We start from the raw sequence: 20,047 nt of genomic DNA on the forward strand, positions 1-20,047 counted from the left end.
TATAAGCAGAGTTAATATGTTCTTCTCCCTGGAATCTTCATTGATGTCATAGAATTGCTATTTTAGAACCTGCTGAAGGGTTAATCAGGACTGACAATTTCTTCTCTCCTACTCAGTAAACTCTCCCTTAGGAGACCCTGATGGTTAGGGGGTTTCCTCCTTTAAGAGACCGCCACCTCCTTTAAGAAGGATCCTGGTTGTTGTGTTACCTGAAATAAATGCCTTTACTTGGGGAAAAAACAAACAAGTTCATTACATTAAAAATGTGTGGCCTAGAGTAAGAGTTGAAAGAAGGCAAAACAAGTACATACCCAGGAGGAAAAACAATAGCCAAATGGAGTTGGAAATTCAGGTACCTGTAGGTAAAAAAGTAGCAAAATGAAAGGCTTTCTGAAAGAACCTGAAAGAAAAGAGGAAAAAGAAGAGAAGAAAGACATAAAGAGAAAAAGAGCAAGAGAAGAATGTTATGAAAATAAAATGAAAAGAAGGTAGGAAAAGAGGAGAGATAGAATAGGGAGGCAAGGAGACAGAAGTGGGTGGCAGAGAGGCAAGATGTACATAACATTTTTCTGAAATACTAATCTAACCTACCAGGAGTTTTGTTGTCCATTCCCTCAACCCCTCACCATCAAAAAAAAAAAAAATTAGCAAATTTGAGTTTTATTCTTTTGTTGTCAAATGTTCAAAGGAAAGGCAACTTGAAGTTATAATAACAACTTGAATTTAGGAAGTGTTTTAAGATTTGCAAAGTGTTTTTTTTTTTTCCCACACACTCCTCTGAGGTAAGTAGTAGAAATTTTATTATCTCTATCTTATAGGACACCTATCTATTTTTGTTTAGAACCAGAAAACCTTTCTGTTACAGTATTTTCAGATATGAACTCTTCACTCCTTCGTCTCTCCGTCATCACTTGCTAACTGCCCATGGTGGGGTGGATTAAGTGTGACATTCATTGAGGCATAACTGAAATGGACATGCTGTTCTGATGTCAAAAATCATAAATAAAGTGATCCCAAAATAGGCTCAGAATTAAAGTACATTTTGTTAGAGAGTTTCATGTTTCTCAAGCCTTGCACAAATGGCTATTTCATTTCCAAATATTGCCTTTTCTGTTTATTTAGAATTCTGTCCACTTTGTCATTTTATACCTAATGGAGATACAAGCAACTCCAGCGACTGTTTGATCCAGCACCTTTTCATGCTTCTCTTGATTCTTGTCTTGGGAAGTCAAATTTTTTAATACAGATCTGGTCTTTTCCTCAACATGAAATCTTGAAATTTGTCTATATCACTGAATTACCATTTTTTCCCTTGAAATATTATATTCAGATTTGCTGGGTAGGTGATTCTTGGCTTCAATCCCAGTTCCTTTGACTTCTGAAATATCTCACTGCAAGTCCTTTGATCGCTTAATGTTGAAGCTGCCAGATCCTGTGTTATCCTGACTGTATTTCCATAATACTCAAATTGTTTCTTTCTAGCTGCTTGCAGTATTTCCTCCTTGATCTGGGAACTCTGAAATTTGGCCACAATATTCCTAGGAGTCTCTCTGTTCGGGTTTCTTTCAGGAGGTGAACGATGAACTCTTTCAATATCCATTTTGCCCTCTGATTCTATAATATCAGGGCAGATTTCCTTGATAATTTCATGGAAGATAATGTCTAGGCTCTTTTTTTCATCATGGCTTTCAGGTAGTCCAATAATTTTTAAATTATTTCTTCTGGATCTATTTTTCTAGATCAGCTGTTTTTCCAATGAGTCGTTTCACCTTATCTTCTATTTTTTCAAATTTTTGGTTTTGTTTGCTAGGTTCTTGGTTTGACTCATAGTCATTCATTTCCCTGGACTCAATTATCTCTTTCAATGAATTATTTTATTCAGTGAGCTTTTGAACCTTCTCCTCCATTGGCTAATTCTGCTTTTTAAAACCTCTTTTTCCTCGTTGGCTTTTTGGACTTCTTTTTCCAATTGAGTTAGCCTCTTTTTAAAGTTATTATTTTCCTCAGCATTTTTTTGGTTCTCCTTTAGTGAGCTGCTAACTTGTTTTTTAGGTCTTCTATTGCCTGAGTCAAGTTTAAGTCCCCTTTGGAGGCAGAGGCCTTGACTTCCTCTGACAGTATGCCTTGTTATTCTTCATCTGAAAGGATGGGGGGAGACACCTGTTCCCCAAGAAAGTAAACTTCTATGGTCTTATTTTTTTCCCTTTTCTGGGCATTTTCCCAGCCAGTTACTTGACTTCTGAGTTTCCTCTCCACAACCACCTGGCTTCCAGTGCCTTGGGGGCTGAGATTCAAATGCTGCTCCCAAGCTTCCAGGGCTTTTGATGGGGGGGGGGGGGGGAGGGGGTGGTTATTCAGTGTGAGATTAAGTTCAGTGGCTCAGATTGGGGCAGGGCTGCCACACTGGGTTCAGTTCTCTCAGGGGGTTTACTCAGAGACCTTCAATAATGGATGCAGGCCACTACCTGCTTTGGGAGCCCCTGTCTGCCACCACTTCCACTGCTGTCTCCTAAGAGGGCCTGAGTTATGGGGACACTCCGCTCCCTTCTTGGCCAGCTGGAAAGACCCTCTCACTGACCTTTGGTGCCTGTGGGTTGAGGGATCTGCACTGCTGCTGGAAATTCCATACCTGAAGCCTGCTGGGATCTGCTCCTCTCGGTGCCACATGGCCAAGGAAGGGCTGGGCTCTACTCCAAGTCCAGTGTATGACAGATCTTTCCCGTCAGCTTTTCAGGTCTCTCTGGAAGAGAAATCTCCTCCACTTGGTTGTTCTGTGGCTTCTGCTGCTCTAGAATTTTTTGAGAGTTCTTCTTTACAGGTATTTTATGGGATATGGGGTAAGAGCTAAGGGTCTATATATCTTTCTACTCCACCATCTTGGCTCCTCTATCAATGTATTTTTAAAATGTCACAATGTGTATTTATTCCCCACATGCTACTTTCTTCAAATCAGTTAAAACTGAAGAGTACAAGATGTTGTGGGTGATGATGGACTAAAGGTGATCATCATTTTATATAGTCTCTACCACTGGTTTCCTAGGGTGGGAAGGAGAAGTCCTGTTACCAAGAGAGTTAAGTTAGCTAAAGACCAAGGTGTATTATAAAACTGTCAAGGGCAGTACCTCCCTTCCATCTAGTCACCCAAGTTCATTGGTTCATTATCATCTTCCAGTTTTTCTTTTTCCTCACCCCAAATACCTAATCAGCTGCCAAAGTTTATCTTTTTATACATTCAGATCTCTTCCATCTACTTTGCTCATACAGTACAGAGCTCTCATCATCTCTCATCTAGAATATTGCAGTAGCTACCTGTTGGTTTTGTGTTCTCTCTCTAAACTATCTTCCAAATAAGTGGCAAATTGATTTTCTTAAAGATAAGTGACCACCATTACACTAATCTGTAAATAAAATCCACTTGTCCTTTATTAACTCTATGATCAAATATTAATTCATTTTTCTCTCTTCCTTTAGGAAAGTTCTGTTTTACATGCTCTTTTATGCCCATATGCATTAGCATGACATCTACATATGATTTATAAATAAGCAAATACATATGTGGTGAGGGGTAGACCTATGTGAAGAGTACAGCAGTCTTGTTAAAGGATTGAAATGATAGATGTGAAGAGTTAACTTGCACAGGCTCCTCAGAGCTTAGTGTTAAATTTTTGCTTTTAATATTTAAACCTAGAAATCAAGTGATACAGATCAGCACTTGATTTATTGTTTTCTTGATGGTCTATACTTAAGAAAGTGTTAACAATGTCTTTTCTCTGTCTCTACACCTTTACTCACATTTTTCCTAAGTATAAAATACTCTCCCAATACCTCAGTCAGTTGAAGTATTACTTAGATTTTTGTACCAGTTTAAATATCACTTCCTTTATGTAGATTTCTCTGATAGTCAACCCATCTACTCCCAAAATAAAAATAATTCTTCAGTCATGTGAATTCTCATTCTTTGTGAATTCCATCTTTTTTCTTCTTCTTTTACTTTCATACTCAGTGTTACATTTATGTGATTATGCACCTTAGTCCCAGCTGCTGGATTGTTAAACTCTCTCATGGACAGGTACTATGTATCCTCGATTTTTTTACATTACTCAGCAGGATCTCTTAGCACAGAAGCTTACTTATATTCTGATACAATGGAAGTTCCTAGAAGAAAGAAAGAAATAAGCATATATTAAGTGCCTACTGCATACCAGCCACAGTGTTTAGCACTTTAAAAATGTTATCTCATTTGATCAGCCCTAGGAATCAGGTGGTGTGATTATCTCAATTTTACAGTTAAAGAAACTGAGGAAAACATAGCTAATTGACTTTCCCAACGATAGAAAATGGCTGAAGCAACTTCAGCTCAGGTCTTTCTGATTCCAGGCCTGATGCTCTATACCCTGGACCATCTAGTTAGAGGGCAGAAGCTGTTGCCTTTCAGTCTTTTTATGCACAGAACCAGATTCCTAGACACAAATCAGGAGCCAAATAAATGGTTGTGAAATTAAACACAAGAAATTAGGAAGTGCCTATGCAATTGAATGGGAAGCAAATTGTTTTGTTCCTAGATATAATGCAGATAAAGATCTCTCTAGAGGTGGAGTTGCCTGTTCTATACTTCTCTAATGGAGAGAAAAATAATTCTTCAATAGTAGAAACCAATGTAAAATGGCTCGATGTTATGTGTGTGTGGGGAGGGTGAAAGAGGATAGATCTGAAATCAAGACCTTATTTTCATTATCATTTCTGCTAATTATGATATTTGTGACCATGGAAAAATTCTTTTGCTTCCTTGGTCCTAAGTTTTCTGTCGATGACTTTGCAATTATCTGCAGTACAATGATGCCAGATACTTCCAGAGGATCCATGATTTAAAAAAAAAAATCTATTTACCTCCAGAAAGAGAACTGATTAACTCTGAAAGCAAACTAAAGTATTTATTTTAATTTTATTTGTTTTTATTAATTTTCTATTTGTGTTTTTTGTACAAGATGGCTAATATGGAAATATGTTTAGATGACCTCACATGAATAGTTGAAATCAAAATGCCCACCTTCTTAAGGAAGAAGAAAGAGCAGGGAGGAGGGAGAGATTTCCAAAAAATCAAAAAAAATTGTTTTTACTATATTATTTTCATTGTAATATATATATATACTTAATATATAAATATTATAATTTATTGGAATTAGGAGTAACTGATTTCATGGAATTGAGAAATATTTAAAGAAATAATATTTTTAAAAGATATCAAGGAGGTAGAGCCAAGATGGCATAGTAAAGGAAGGGACTATGCTGAACTCTCTCCCCCCAAACCCCTCCAAATGCCTTTAAAAATTACTCTAGACAAATTCTAGAGCAGTAGAACCCACAAAAAGATGAAGTGAAACAAATTTCCAGTCCACAACAACTGGGAATGTCAGCAAGAAAATGTATTACACCAGGGTTAGAGAGAATCACAGTACAGCCAGGCCATGCCAGCACAGACCAGGACCCAGCAAACTGGAAGCAGACATCAGAACAACTGAATCAATGGTAGCAGTGGTGGCTTCCATACACCTCTCAATCCATAGACTCTAATGACAACTTAGAAGGTTAGCAGGAAAGGTCCTTTGCACATAGGTGATAGTGGAGCACAATTCAGTACAATCTGCACCAACATAGCCCTAGTACCAACAAACCAGGAACAGGGCTTGGGAGTTACTGAATCAGCAGCTGCAGAACCTGTTTCTGGGACTCTCAGCTCACAGACTGCAAAGGGGCCAAATAACTAATGAGAAGGAGATTTCAGGGATCTTTTTGCTATCACTGAGGCAGAACTCTGTTGTTTTGCCCATACCCAGAACTGGGTCACTGTCCTGGGTGGCAGTTCCCAGGAGAAACACTTGCACACCAGAGCCTGTAACCACATTGGAGTGTGTGTGTGGGGGGGAACATTCCTCACCATTCCAGGGCAGAAAAGAGTACTTGTGCTTTCTCACAGACAAGAACACAGGCCAAGACAGTAGTAAACACCTCTCCTTAGATCATACCACTAGAAACAACTGAAAACTTACAGGTTCCTAGAAGTATCTCTGAAAATAGCTGCTCAAAAACCTTGAAGCTTGTGACAGTGTGCTCATCACCTTGGAAGCAGAGCCCTACTTTAATAAAAGTAACCAAGTTAAGTAATAGGATGGGAAAATAAGCAAACAACAGAAAAAATAAAAGTTCTGACTACAGAAAGTTACTATGGTGACAGAGAAGATTAAAACACACAGAGGAAGACAACAAAGTCAAAACTCCTATATTCAAAGCCTCCAAGAAATATATGAATTGGTCTCAGGTCAAGGAAAAGTTCAAAAAGGATATTGAAAATCAAGTAAGAGAGATCGAGGAAAAAGTGGAAAGAGAAATGAGAGTAATCGAAGAAAATCATGAAGAAAAAGTCAAGAGCTTGGTAGAGGAGACATTAGAAAAACACTGAAAAAAATAACACCTTAAAAACATACTAGTTCAAATGGTAAAAAAGCCAATGAGAAGAATATGATCAAAATTAGAATTACAGAAATGGAAAAGAGGGTCCAAAAGCTTATAGATGAAAATAACTCCTTAAAAATTAGAATTAAGGAAATGGGAGCTAATTATTTCATGAGAAACAAAGAAACAATAAAATAAACCACAGAGAATGAAAAATAAAAGAAGGCAATGTAAAATACCTCATTAAGAAAAAAACTGACCTAGAAAAATATATCCAGGTGAGATATTTTAAGAAAGAATACTGGACTACTTGGAAGCCATTATCAAAAAAAAAAAAAAAAGAGCCTAAATATCATCTTCCAAAAATTATCGAAGAAAACTACTCAGATATTCTAGTATCAGAGGGCAAAAAATAGAAACTGAAGGAATCCACCAATCAACTCCAGAAAGAGATCCCAAAATTGAAACTTCCAGAAATATTTTAGCCAAATCCCAGAGTTCCCAGGTCAAAGGGAGAATATTAGAAGCAGCCAGAAAGAAACAAATCAAGTATCATGGAGCCATAGTCAGGAAAACATAAGATTTAACAGCTCCTACATTAACTGGAGGGCTTGGAATATATGACATTCCAGAGGGCAAAAGAGCTAGCATTAGAACGAAGAATCACCCAGAAAAATTGAATATAAATCTTCAGGGGAAAAATGGATTTTCAATGAAATAGCGAACTTTCAAGCATTCTTCATGACTATAGCTGAATAGAAAATGTGACTTTCAAATCCAAACCTTAAGAGAAGCCAAAAAAATTATAAAGAGAAAGGAAAATCATAAAGGAACTAATATGGTTAAAGTGTTTACATTCCTACACAGAAGGATGACACTTGCAACTCATAAGACCATTCTCATTACAAGGCTAATTAGAAAGAGTATATATATATATATATATATATATATATATATATATATATATATATATATATATATATATATATATATATATATATATATATATATATATATATATATATATATAGACAAAGAATATGAAGAGATGATGTATAAAAATAAAACTGAGAAGTGAGAAAGTAATGTACTGGCAGATAGGGAAAGATAATGGGGGAAATCATGTCATATAAAAGTGGAAAGAGAAACTTTTTACTGTGGAGAAGAAGGAGGAGGATACGAGGTGAGTACGTGACCCTTACTCTCATCAGAATTGGCTCAAAGAGAGAATAACACACACATTCAATTCGGTAAAGAAATCTCTTACCTTATAGGAAAGTAGGAAGGGGAAGGGAATAAGAGAAGGGGAGGGGTGATAAAAGGGAGGGCAGATTAGGGAAGGTATTATTTCAAAGCAAAATACCTTTGAGGTGGGACAGGGTGAAAGGAGAGAGAGAAAATAGAATACACCAGGGAATAGGATGGAGGGAAATACCATTTGCAATATTAACTGTGAAAAAACTTTGAAGCAATTTTCTCTGATACAGATATCATTTCTTTATCTTATAGAGAAGAGAGTCAAATTCATAAAAGTAAAAGCCATTTCCCAATTGGTAATTGATCATAAGATATGCTCACTAACCATTTGAAAACATACTCTAATTCACTATTCATTGGAGAAATGCAAATTAAAATAATTCTGAGGTACTACCTCTTGCCTATTTGATTAGCTAATAAGAAGGAAAGATAAATGACAATTGTTGGAGGGGATGTGGGAAAAATGTGGCAACAATACACTATTGGTGGACTTGTGCATTGATTCAACCATTCTATTAAGCAATTTGGAATTATGTCCAAAGGATTATAAAGCTATGCATACCCTTTGACCTAGCAATACCCCTACTACATCTGCATCCCCAACGTGATGTTTAAAAAGTACAAAAGGATCTATATGCATAAAATATTTGTAGCATTTCATTTCTGGGGCAAACACATAGAAACTGAGGGGATACCCATAAAATGGGAAATAGTTAAACAAATTGTGCTATGTGATTATGATGGAAGACTATTATACTGTAAAAACTGATGAGCAGGATGCTTTCAGGAAAACCCAGAATGACTTTCATGGCCGGATGCAAAGTGAGATGTACTGTGTACAAAATAACAGAAATATTGTAAGATGATCAGCTGTGAATGACCTAACTGTTCTCAGCAATACAATGGTCCAAGACAACTCTGAAGTACTTATAACAAAAAATGCTATCCACCCAAAAGAAAGAACTGATGATGTCCAAATACAGATTGAAGTATTCTTCTTTTTTCCTTTTACTTTTCCTGGGTTTTTTGCCTATATTTTATTTAACAACATGACTATTATGGATATGTTTTTCATGACTACACATGTATAACCCATATTGAATTACTTGCCTTTTCAATGAGGGTGTGTGCAGAGCCATGAATGGAGGAAATTTAGAACTCAAAGTTTTAAAAATGAATATTAAAAATTATTTTAAATATAACTGTGGAAACAGAAAGTACTAAACAAAAGTATCAATAAACTTTCCTAGAGTCATTCATTGTCTGATGTTAAATTTGAAGTTATCAGAGAGACCTGGCAAGACATGATCTGATGCTGAGCGAAAGGAGCAGAACCAGGAGAACTTTGTGCACAGCAACGACCACACTGTGCGAGAGGTTTTTTCTGGTACACTTGGAACTTCATTGCAATGCAAGGACTTAAAGAAATTCCCAATGGTCTTCTAAGGCAAAATGCCTTAATTCAATCACAGAATGTAGCAGATCCTTTGTGTGTGTGTGTGTGTGTGTGTGTGTGTGTGTGTGTGTGTGTGTGTGCATGTGCGTGTGTTGCGTTTGGTTTGTAAGATGATTTTTTCCACTCATTTTAATTCTTCAACACAGCATGACTGCAGTGAAAATGTATTTAAAAGGAACGTATGTGTAGAACCTATAGAAAATTGTATGCTGTCTCAGAGAAGGAGGGGAAATAATAATCTAAATTATATAGTAGTTATTGTAGAACACTGAAAATAAATAAAATTAATTAATTTTAAAAAAAAAGAAATTTGAAGTTTACCAAAAATTCTATTATCTGCTTCTCTTGGCTATAGACACAACATATATACAAATAGATTAACATAGAATAGAACAATTAGGAGAGTTTGACCAATGGTAAGTTACAGAAATGCAACTGTTCTGCCACCTATAGTTCAAAATAATTACTGATTTTTCTTGTGTATAGTCACACAGCTGTCTTATCAGAAGTAGGTTAGGAGTCCAGGTCCTTCTGATTCCAAACACAGCTTTCTGTCTACTTCATCTTAGTTTCTTTGCATAAAAATATGCAGCAATCGTTCTAGAAAACAACACATAAGTGTCTGGGACATTGATGGAGGAATAGGGGTGATGCCTGGTCTAGAAAGTAGCCACTGACCCCTGCTTTGAAAAAAAGTTTGGAATTCTAAGTGTCAGTGGTAAGGAAGGAGTGCAATTCAGATAAAAAATATATCAATGGGCATTGTTTCCCAATAATATTTGGCTAGATTACATGGTTAAAATATAATGGAAATAGGTCTTCCAATTTCCCACAATGAGAAACTGCTTACTTAGAAAAGGAGAGTGCCTATTTCATTCATTTTTATTCTAGTGTAACCATCGCATACAGAATGCAATGCCAAATATTTATTTGGGCTGATAGTTTTTTTTCTCTATTATTTACAAACATAGGTTAAAATAATGAGTCAATGAACCTGAATGATTTCAGATGAGCAAAAAAAGCTTTCTCAGTTGACAAATTTATCACTGAAATGATTGATTTGACTTGGAAGAATGACAATTCTCATATCATTTATGGCATCCTAGATATATGTACTTGTAAGTAGCACTCCAAGTGTTTTTAAATCTTTGAATCTTTGGCATGTATATAAAAAGGTACCTTGGAGGGCAAATGTATTTTGATCAACATGGATAAAGTCATTTTCAAAGCAAAAACAAGGTAGCATTGAACAATAAAGGAGAAAATCTCCTTGATGTTCTGAATAAAAAAAGGAAAGGAATAAAAAAAATCACTAATATGCCTTTTTACCTTCCCAGGGATGCTTTTCCTTTCTTGTTACTCTTGACAAAAGAAAGTGCCTGTCTTCCAAGGACAAACATTAGATCTGACTCATCAGATGATACTGTTGTCTTTTATATCAGCTCAGAAAGGTCATAAGAGATTCCAAAGGACGCACAACATGCTGAATGAACACTATGTTCTGAGTTGTCACCTAAAAAGGAGAAGACACAGTTAAAGCTTCTTTGCCTAACACAATTAAGAATTGTTTATTCTTTCCTTCCTGGAACAATAACCTTAAAACACAGATACTCCCAGAGAAATTACAAAGCAGTTGGCAGGAATTCTCTTGATAACAACAAAACAAAACAAAAAATGCAACCAAACAACCAACAAAAACAGGAAATATTCTTTGAGATATGAACAAATCAATGAAAAAAAAAACATTTATTAAGTAGTTACTACATGTCAATCAGGGTACTAAGTTCTGAGAATACAAAAGGCAAAGGTAGCCCTATTAATAAGGAGGTTACATTCTAATAAGATTCATCATTTCAGAAAAAAAACCTGGAACGATTTAGATGAACTGATGCATAATGAAGTTAGCAGAAACGGGAGAACTTTATGCACAGTAACAGTAATATTGTAAAGTAATCAACTCTGAATGATTTAGCCATTATCAGCAATGAAATGATCTAAGATAATTCCGAAGGACTAATGATGAAAAATACTATCCACCTTCAGAGAAGGGACTGATGGAGTCTGATTGCAGATGAAAGGATACAACTTTTGATATCCTTCATTTTTTTTTTTATTTTGTGTTTCTTTCATAACATGAGTAATATGAAAACATGTTTTGCACAGGTGAATATACATAACCTTTATAAAATTGCTTACCATCTCAGAGAGGGGGACGAAAGGAGAGAATTTGCATCACCTAATTCTAAAAAAAAAAAAGAATATTATAAATTGTTTCTACATTCAATTTGGAAATTAAAGTATTAGAGAGGAGAGAGAGAGAGACAGACAGACAGACAGACACAGAGACAGAGACAGAGAGAGACAGAGAGACAGAGAGACAGAGGCAGAGACAGAGACAGGGAGACACACAGAGAGAGAGACTATAGGGGAATAGTAGCCATGGAGGTAGATTTTTGATTGAGAAGTTAGGAGAGCAGACTAATGTACCATTTTGAAGGACAATGATATTATGATTTCACAATTACCATTCTGAATGTCAACAAGTATCTATTAAGTACTTACCCAATGCTAAGTGCAGTGGAGAAAGGCAGAGGAAATATACTTTGAAGGCAGTGGAATGATAACCAGAGAGCAAGGTGATCTCAGACTAAATGTGACTAAGTCATCTACTAGTCAGAACACCAGAATCCTAGTACGGGATATTTGGATACACAAGGTTAAATATTTCAAGGCTTGGTTTCAGGACTAACTGAGCACATGGGAGATGGCTCTAGTTTTTAGCTTATGTTAAGCAAATACAAATCCATTAATCAAAATGCTTATTTGTTATTAAATGAAAATTTGTTATAACGAAATCATCAGTGAATTCTGACCCAAATGCCATCCTCTCTAGGTATTATGGTAACTCTAATGTTCTTGGAATTGGTGGGGACCATCCAATAAAAAAATTATCCTTGTCTTTGCAAAGCATAGTCTTCATTCTGAGGAGCAAAGGACTGGCATGGTTCAGCTGTTTCATTACCAGTGTAGCCATGCTATGAGCTTATCAAAAGGGAAAAACAAAATCTCTAGGATATTTTTGCAGGAGATAGTCACTGAAAGTTTTATTTTTTTCCTTCTCTGGTAAAATGTGAAATGGCTCTGACCATTTAGCATCATGGAGCTACTCTTTGGTGTATGAAATAATTGCTTCAAGATCCAATTATTTCCCATGTAACTGTTTTCCTGGTCTTTTTGAATTACAGAAAAGCATCATTGTACAAGATGAAATCAGTTCTAAAAATCATATCTCCTCAGAAACTTCTGCCTCAGCTTTCTCTCCGTCCCTCTGCTTAGAGACTATGATGGTGGATATGAGAGAACTACAAATTTTCTACCATTTTAAGGACCATGCACAAGGCATTCTCCTCATTTCCCATCTGACTGCCCTTAGAATTCTTGAAAGGAATAGAAAGTTATGAATAGTAGAATTCTAGTTTCATGTATGTAATGTTAATGAGATTAAAGAAGATCTTTCCCACCCATTAATGGGCTTGCCCATTAAGGGGAGTTTCATTAAGGAAGATTTGTAGGAAGGTCCACACCTTTTGTTAATAAGGCACTAGTTCTCAAGAGCTGTGATGCCCTCTGACTCTAAAAAATAAATAAGCACTCTGCGGTGAGGTTTTACTTTGGAGCTTACTGATTGGAAGTGTTTGTTTGGCCAGACAGAGACTCTGGGTAGCCATTAAGGAGTCCCCTGGCTTTGAAAACCCAGATGTTGGTACTTCTCTCTCTGGTAACTATGTATGTATATAATGGTCAGACAGTTAGATCTCTCTGTTGATCTATGATGCATGTATTGCTTATGTCAGACAGTTGGAAGCCATGTCTGTTGATCTTTGGTTCTCTGTTTGTATTTTCTCTGAAGTTCAGGGTGCTGATTTTTTCCCCTAAACTAAGTGAATGATACGTGTGCTTGACTGAAGTGATTGATGACCCTCAACAACCCCTCAAGTTGCTTTCCTTTTAGAAAAGCAGATCAAATAAACTGTGACAGCAGGCCATCCTTTGTTTGTCAGGGTGCTTACTGTTACAATGTACAATCACCTTTTTTTTTACTGTACTATGTTATAGAAATGATGTTTTTATTCCATAAAGTAAAAATAAAATTAAAAAAAATGAAATTAGCTCTATAACTCATTATTTCTTAGATCTTTTTCCAAAGCAGAGATAAGTCTTCATCACAGCTCACCTAAAGACCTTCTCCTTCTTTTAAAGTTCCTTTCTGTGTGTTATTTCCCACATTAGATTATGAATTTCTTGAGGGCAGAGGTTTCTATGTCTTTCTTCATATCCTCGGTGCTTAGTACAATGCTTTATACATGTTAAGTGCTTAGTCAATATTAATGGACTCTGACTCAGCCTCTTTTGAAAATTCTTTGGCATAAATTGAATTCTACTCATATCAACAAACTTTTGGTGAATATCATTGCATTACCTTGTGTGGCAGTGAAAGGAAATATGTTCATGGCCATGTTACATTTGAGAAAATTAAAACTGAGAAAGGTTGGGTGAAGTTGTTAATGTCACTCCTATATTTAATTGTGCCTACGACCTCATGAAAGCAGGCATACCACCCAATGATATGAATTACCTATGAGACCTGGTTATTCTATACAAATTTTGTCCAAATCTTCCAATAATTTTACCATGTGCTGTTGTCACAATGAACTGGAGGCCTTCCATTCATTCTCTTGGTGTCAGTCTTCTCAGATTAAAAAAAAAAAAAGGTATATACATCACAGCTCTGTCTCACAAGAAAGTTCCAAGAATTTTCAGTGATGATATTGATATGAATGGAATTAAATTGGATTGAACTTCAGTAGCAAATGAGGTAATTTGTGCCAAAAATTTGAAAGCTATAAGATGGTATCTAGTTATTTCATATACCCCAATGTGGCACTATGAGGCTAAATGATCAGAATCATTGACAACAGAACACACAAGCTGTCAAGTAGTCATTCCCCTAAAGTCACATAAGAATGTAAATCCTGGAGGCAAGGCTAGAATATAGACCATAATGGAGTAGTTCTCTGACCACTATGGAATAGTGCTCTGACTGTCTCAGATATATTGCTCTTACCTCAACTTCAAAGAGAAGTCATATCTTTGAATGTAATTGTGTCAAGAAGCTGTGAAAATATTACTAATGCAATTCAGTTCTCAGAAGTACAGAAAGAGAATCTTCCAGACCAACTTCTACTATGTCCTTCACATGACTTAAGACAGATGGTTTTTAATAGGCCTATAAAACTCAGTGCTTAAATTCTTCCTGTGCCCTACTTACTGGAGGCTTTGTCCCATTCCAGTGTCAATTGAACATGATTTATTTTAGATCTTTCCTTGTTCAGTCATCCCTCTTAGAACACACACACGCCCACACGCACACACACACAAACACAAACACACACACGATTGCTAGATTCTAGTGGTATTGGGCACAGCTCAAATTGACTCAGCTTAATGATATAACATTTTATCGTCATTTACATGTATATGAAAAATCAACATGCCTGTATTTTTAATAGCAAATGACTTGGCCAAAAATAATTGTTTTCCAATAATTCTCCCTACTTTATTTTCATAAGTATAAATAAACTTACTCCATGACTTCTACTATCTTCTAATATTAAAAAATAGTTAAAAAGAAGTGGCATAAGATAATCATTAAAACTTTTATTTAAAAATTGTATTCCAAACCCAATCCTATCATGTACAAGACTTTTGAGTGGATTGTTAATATTTAACAAGTTATTTGTAGGTATTTCAATAGTCTGTGCTCAGCTAACCTACTTCTCCTTATCCATACTGACATCATTAATAATGAATTCCTACTGGGGCAGTTAAAATATAATTGACCATTTGAATGAGAGTCTATATGGTTATCATTTATCTCCAAATATAAATACATATAAACACACATACACATATACATATATATGTATGTATACATTTTTTTATTCAACTTTCCTAATTATTTATCTCTCTAAGATGAGATCCATCTATTTAGCTATTTAAGAAATTTTCCCAAAAGGATAATGGTAGTGAAATGCCCTTAATAATATGACATAGAGAATAAAGGATAAATGCCAATTCCGTGAGTTAAAGGATGCTACATTAAGGTTTTGTATTCCCTAAATTCATGCAGCTAATGCCACTCTACTGAAATCATCTAGGAGACTTTGCTTTGATAAGTAATTGGAAGTATTCCTAAATTACAGAATATTAGAACTCAAACAGATCCTAGGCGTCCAACTTGTTAAATTTAAGATTAAAAAAACAAAGTACAGAGAGCCTAACTGCCTTGTCCAAGAAAGAGCAGTCGATGAATATGCAGTTACCTTTAATTATCATCTGCCAAAATTATTGATACTTTCAAAGCTATAAATGGTATGAATAATTTCTATGTTGTTACCTTTTCATCCTATATGTTTTTTGCTAATTTTTTAAAAATTGTCAGCAAAAAATATACTCAACATATTAGAGGACTGCCTCTTGGTGTTATTTCAGCACCTCATTCAATAAATAAGCATTTATTGAGTGGACACTATGTACCAGGAACTGTGCTAAGCATTGCAGAAACAAAAGGGGAAAAACTGAAGAAAGGCAAAAGACAATATCTGTTTTCCAGAAACTGAGCCTAATGAGAATGAAAACTGGCAAACAACTGTGTGAAAACAAGATACCGAGAGGATAAACTGGAAATAACCAACAGATCTAAGATACTAGAACCTTGGACATAACATTGTGGCACTGAGGCTTTCTACTTAGTTTTTCTCAACACCATTTGATCACCTTTTCATTTTATGTGCACATAGAATCAGAGCATCATAGACTTAGTGGTAGAAGCAACCTCAGAAACCCTCAATCTTCCCTCTCCCATTTTAAAGATGCGGAAATTGAGGCTGAGTGACATTACATGACTTGACCAGAATCACCCCAAGCAGTAAGTGTCACATCTGAGATTGTAAACAAGCTTCCTCTGACTCCAGAGCCAAATTTCCCCCCATTATACCAAAGGAATATATTAAATCTAATTTCTGTCATGAAATTAGATGTCATAATATGCTATTTCTGGAAAATGATCACCATGTGTATTCCTATTCTCACTCTTTGGAGATCAAGGTGTTTCATGAGTCACACGCATAAAGTATCACTGGTAAAGTGTTAGTATTGTTAAGATTGGCAATCGCAGCAATAAATCATTTGAGATTAAAACTCTGGGGAATTTTCCCTAATGCAATTCAGCCTGTTCTTCTCTTCCCATTCAATTGGGGTATCAGTCCATTATCCATCTGTATATGACTTATTAAAAAATACATATTGACAGACTTAATTAGTCATTTGTCCAATTAGATGTCATCATCTAAGTGTTATATATTTTCACCTATTGTTGTTTTATGAGCAGAAAACAAGATTTGGTAAGTGCTACCAAGATGTCTGATACAAGATCAGGCACAGACAGATGTCTCTACTCTGAAGGCCAGTGTAGGAAGTCAAGTGTAAAGAGGCTGAGTCCAGAAGGTCAGCCAAACAGATGATTATCTCTCTTTTTCTATTACAATACCCAATTAAACCATTTCAAATGTAAACTCTCCCTTACCTCCATGAGGTCTTTGCACACCTTTCCATACTGTGGTAGAAAAGGAGGCAGAGAATAATGTCTCTTTCTCCTCAATGCTATGACATTTCCTGCTTTCCTACAGACTTCCCATGATTTCTTACACCTACATCCCTTTAACCTCTCCTACATTTTTGGCATAATGATAGCATAGTGGATAGAACATTGGATCAGTGGTCAGAAAATATGAGTTCAAATCTTACCTAGACAGTTATGACATTTGTTACCCTCGGCAAATCATGCCACTTCTGTCCATCCCATTTTCCTCAATTATAAAATGGTAATAATATCACTTACTCCATAGGGTTGTTGGGAGGAGTAAATGACATTATAGTTCTTAAGCACTTAGCCAAGGGTCTGGCACATAGTATGTGCTTAACACAGGTTTTCCCCCTTCTATTTCATAGGTAAAGATATAATTCATCGATGATTTACTTAATCTTGTTGTTGAGTCATTTTAATCATGTCTGACTCTGTGAACACATTTGAAATATTTTCAGCAAAGCTATTGAGGTAGTTTGCCATGTCTTACTCCAGCTCATTTTAAAGATGAGGAAACTGAGGGAAACAGAGTTAAATGACTTGTCCAGAGTTACATAGCTAGTAAGTGTCTGAGGCCAGATTTTATCTTGTGAAAATGAGTCTTCCTGATTCCAAGTGCAGTGTTTTATCCATTGTGCTATCTAGCTCAATACGTACATGCATGATATGTACGTATAGATGAATTTCCCCAGGAGGCTGCAAGATCTCTGAAAGCAAGGATTATTTCTTTTTAATTTTGATTTATAATCATAGTGCCTAGCAATCTGTCTTACACATGGTAAATATCATATACTAAATTTACATAGGCATGAATAGATTTATTAGACATATTTATTTATCTAAATTTAACATGTATGCAGATATGTATATATGTGCATATATTTCAACTGAATAATACTTTTGTTTCATTTAATGAGAATATATTTCTTGTTACCATTTTCATGGCTGAATATTCTTTCACTCTTGATACATAAATCTAGGAGGAGTCAAAAAATATGGACCACAGGTCTAATTCTTAATACTTGGAAGCTTTGTAACTTTATTTTACCTATACTTTGTTTAAGGACAAAGTTGGAACATTCTGGATATGGTTAGTAACAATATTTAGAATTTTGAAAGATTAAACTGATAACAGAGTTCATCTGCTTGCAAAAGTGGAAGTCATTATCCAGCTAACTTTCTGTGCATAGTCAGATAATCAATTAATTAGAAAAAAGTTTTTTAAAGGGGTATAGATGAAATGAGCCTGTTGAATTTGATTATAACATATACAACTTGATGTATTTAATTTAATTGCTGAAACTAAAAGAAAGGAACAAATGGTATTATTTACTAGTGAAATTTAATCTATGCAAAAGTCATCACAAAAAGTAGGCAAAAAGAGCATAGAATCATCAGTCAGTACACACTCAATTTTCTGTCTATGAAGAGAGATAGGGTGACCAAATAAAAAAGGATTTCCAGATACAAGTTCATATCCAGTTTCTCTGTAATTTTCATTGACTGTCCACTTTAAATTGAATATCCTGTCTTCTCATCTTTGTCTGATTCTCTAGTTTCATTCAACTTTCAGTTCATAATGGATCAGTGAAAAAGACCTTTTTATTCCCTCTCAGTGACTAATATATTCCTCTTTCAGATTATCTTAATTTACTCTAGATATCTTCTATTCTTATTCACATGTCATCTTCCCCTTAGAATTTACATAGCTTAAAAGAATAGACAGTTTTCAATATATTGTTTGGCACACAGAAAGGGTTCCTAATGCTTTTGGATTGACCAACTGATTTCAAGCTAATTGCGCATCCCATTTCGATGTAATGTCCTCACATGATACAGTTGACTTTCTTTCGACGTTCCTCAGTTACAATGCTAAGATTTGTTGATAAGGTTATCAGAGATCTTTCTTGAAGGTAGAGGAATCTGAATTCTATTTTATGGTACAGATTAAATATTTCTGACCAGTGCCTTGCTCTCTATTAGCAGTCCAGTCAATTAGCAAAAGAATGCCATTCAAATGTGCTGTTCCTCATGGTATTACATGGAATCTCATTGTATTTAAATAGTAGCCCGCATCTGCTTGTTATAACCATTTCTTACTTTCCTAGTACATATCTTGATCAAGTGTTACAAAAGCATACTTTACTAAGCATTTTAAGAAGATTAAATAAAATGCAAGAAACAGCTATACTTACCAAAAGAAATCTGTCTCAATTCCCTTACCCCCAGGAAAGTTTCTCACTTTTACTGACTCCTCTGTTTAAAGAAAAAGGAAAAGTAAAGTTCTAGTTTGGTTCCCAAAGGGCTTGGTTTCAGTCACTTACAGCAACCCACAGCATCTGGAATCATTCCCTCTGACCCAAGTAGGTCTCCCAATATCTGATTGTCTCACATGTTCTTCATGCTGTTCCTTCATCTGCTTGGCTGGACAGAATGTTGCTTACTCTGCTGTGCTTGTTAAGATCTGGCTAACCTCCATGCTGCTCATGTTTGATGATTTTTGTAAATAGAATGTCAAAAACCCCTGCTCTGTCCATTTTGTTCATATTTTTGCATCTCTGTCTCTTTCATCTGTGCCTTCAAAGTCCAAAAATATTTGGACAGTTACCTTTGGGAATCATACACTCACTTGTTCCCTAAATCTAGAAGTTATGGTCCATGAAGAGAAACGCATAAGTCACCAGATACAGATTTATTTCACAAATAATCATTTAAGTTTTCAGTCTTAGTTGTAAAACATAAACCTAGGTTTGAATACCATATGAGACGCTGCAGTGATACTTTGTCCCTTTTGTCTTTGTTCCCTAAGCACTCACTTACTGTGTAGTTGTATTCTTTTTAATATTGTGGAAACATTTTTCCTCTCATCACACAAGGATACTGCATGTGGTTATTAATAATGTCTTTACCCAGCAACTAATGAATGCATTTTTCATCAGGTGTAGTAGATACTGATAAGCCCAGTCGCTTAAATTAATTTGAAATTGAGACTAAAACAAATCTGACTTTGGCTGTCACAAGCAGTGAAATCTGGCTGCACGGATTCCAGCAAAGTTCAACTCTTCTGCTTTAAAATACCCACTTATTGTTTGTTGTTGATTAGCTCTAATTGCTGCTGGTCCCTCTATGTGTGAGTGTTTATGTTCTTTTCAATAGCTAAATATCTCCAATTCAAAGGT

The 20,047-nt window shown here is 35.5% G+C and overlaps 1 long non-coding RNA gene across 1 annotated transcript; it reads right to left on the reverse strand.

The window, feature by feature from the left end:
• Positions 1-2,384: 2,384 nt before the first annotated feature.
• LOC140524657 (uncharacterized) lies at positions 2,385-19,206 on the reverse strand. Its single transcript, XR_011973791.1, has 4 exons — positions 19,064-19,206; positions 11,360-11,405; positions 10,493-10,676; positions 2,385-4,155 (listed from the first exon to the last, which is right to left on the reverse strand). It is a non-coding gene; the product is annotated as an uncharacterized lncRNA (long non-coding RNA).
• Between the last annotated feature and the right edge of the window lie 841 nt (positions 19,207-20,047).

The sequence above is a fragment of the Notamacropus eugenii genome, chromosome 1 (assembly GCF_028372415.1).
Source record: "Notamacropus eugenii isolate mMacEug1 chromosome 1, mMacEug1.pri_v2, whole genome shotgun sequence".
Lineage (NCBI taxonomy): Eukaryota > Metazoa > Chordata > Mammalia > Diprotodontia > Macropodidae > Notamacropus > Notamacropus eugenii.